Below are 2008 nucleotides of genomic sequence, written 5' to 3' on the forward strand. Positions count from 1 at the left end.
TCAATATTCAAAACAGCTAATCCAATACGGAGGGCAACCGATTATGTTTTGACCAATTTTTACCAAAAATGTATTTTCGTTATTTACGTTTAGTCTGCAAGTCAAGAAGTATTTATCAACCCTTCCTCTACCTCTGATTGTTCCTAGACAGCAACTTCCTGTTCTTCTTGGCAGGAAAAGCCGATCTGTCAAAGCTGGATATGAAGCACTCGGCAGCCAGCACTTGATATTCGTCCGTATTTTCGGTGAGTATGTTTGCATGCATTCTGCAGTATGAATAATTTTGAGCACGTGCGACACGGGACGAGTTATCATCTACATCTATATGGATACCCTGCAAAACACATTTAAGTGCCTGGCAAAGGGTTCATCGAATCACCTTCACAACTGATAATTAATTGAAACCCTCAGCTGCCGACAGGTGTTGTTGATATACTTCGATGGGGACAGCTGAAAAGTGTGCCCCTACTGGGACTCGAACCCAGAATCTCCTGCTTACAAGGCAGACGCTCAATCCATCTGAGCCATCGAGGGCACACATGAACAGCACGACTGCAGGAATTTATCCCTCGCACGCTTCCCGTGAGACTCACATCCCCAACCGTCCACAATCCGCATACGTAATGTACTTAATAGGTATTTGTCCATCCACTCATTACTGGCTCACACTAAGGTGACGATTCCCGTAAGAGTTCCGGCAACCTGTGCGCATTCGCACAGACGAAGGTCAATGGCTGGGTAACGTTTAACCATAGATATGAAGATAGTAACTGCTCTCGAAAGAACAGGCGCCACTGACGACCTTGCAACTCTTCTAGAATACATGATAGACCGGCCGATGTGGCCGAGCGGTTGTAGGCGCTTCAGTCGGGAGCCACGCGACCGCTACGGTCGCAGGTTCAAATCCTGCCTCGAGCATGGGTGTGTGTGATGTCCTTAATTTAGATAGGTTTAAGTCGTTCTAAGTTCTAGGAAACTGATGACCTCAGATGTTAAGTCCCAAAGTGCTCAGAGCCATTTGAACCATCAGTCCCTATGTTTACACACTACTTACAGTAACTTATGCTAAGGACAACACACACACAACCATGCCCGAGGGAGGACTCGAACCTCCAACAGGGGGAGCCGCGCGAACCGTGACAAGGCGTTGGACACATGGCGGGTACCCCGCGCGGCTCATGGCAGCCGTGACACTGCTTCAAACAATGGACTGTAGAAACTTTTGTAAAGCACGGACTAAAAAAAAAAACTTTCTGTTCCAAGAGTCTAGACAAGTACACCTTTAAAAAATGCAACTACAAAGAAATTGAATTTTCGAACGTTTTGAATGAGAACCTGTCCTTATGGAACACCGTTGATCAAATGTCACAGGGATTATATACTCAGGTTTCACATGTGGATTAACACTTTCTAATCAATATCCGGAATGAGCAGGGCTTAAAACTTTGAAGAGTTAAATTTCAAGGGCCGTTCTCTTGTATGCAAATAGTTTCACAGTAGAAATTTCTCTAGTTTTATTTATTAATTTATTTATTTATTTTTTGCTGTAGGTAAAGAAGGATAGCATTGAGAGGAGGGGGAAGGGGGGGGGGGAGGAATCTTGCATCTCCCACCTTGGAATTCTCAGTACAGAATTTTTATTCATTACGAGATTCTTAGCCACTTGCAGAAGTGATTTCGAGTGATTCTGCAAAACTTTTCCTTTAGCCAATCGTAGCAACTATAGGATTCCGTTCCTGCTGGATGACATGTCTCGGAACTTAAACTGACCAACTCATTTGCATAAAGAGCTAGCTTATCATCCGCTTCTTTACTTGCGTAGACCGTTCATGGTCTGCAAAGAATTTTTTTCTTTAATCGTTTTTTTTATGTCTTTTATAAACTGCAACACTTTCTAAACTTTCTAAACTTAGCGCCGTTGAAGCATGGTCTTTTACTGAATGATCAAAAAGCAATGCTGACAGCTGGAGTCCAAGGTTTTTGTTAATCAAGCCGTTTGTATTCTTGT

At 43.4% G+C, this 2008-nt stretch overlaps 1 non-coding gene across 1 annotated transcript; it reads right to left on the reverse strand.

Annotated features, from left to right (window-relative positions):
- Positions 1–460: 460 nt before the first annotated feature.
- Positions 461–535, reverse strand: Trnat-ugu (transfer RNA threonine (anticodon UGU)). Its single transcript has one exon. It is a non-coding gene; the product is annotated as a tRNA-Thr (tRNA).
- Between the last annotated feature and the right edge of the window lie 1473 nt (positions 536–2008).

This window comes from Schistocerca gregaria, unplaced genomic scaffold (assembly GCF_023897955.1).
Source record: "Schistocerca gregaria isolate iqSchGreg1 unplaced genomic scaffold, iqSchGreg1.2 ptg000492l, whole genome shotgun sequence".
Classification (NCBI taxonomy): Eukaryota; Metazoa; Arthropoda; class Insecta; order Orthoptera; family Acrididae; genus Schistocerca; species Schistocerca gregaria.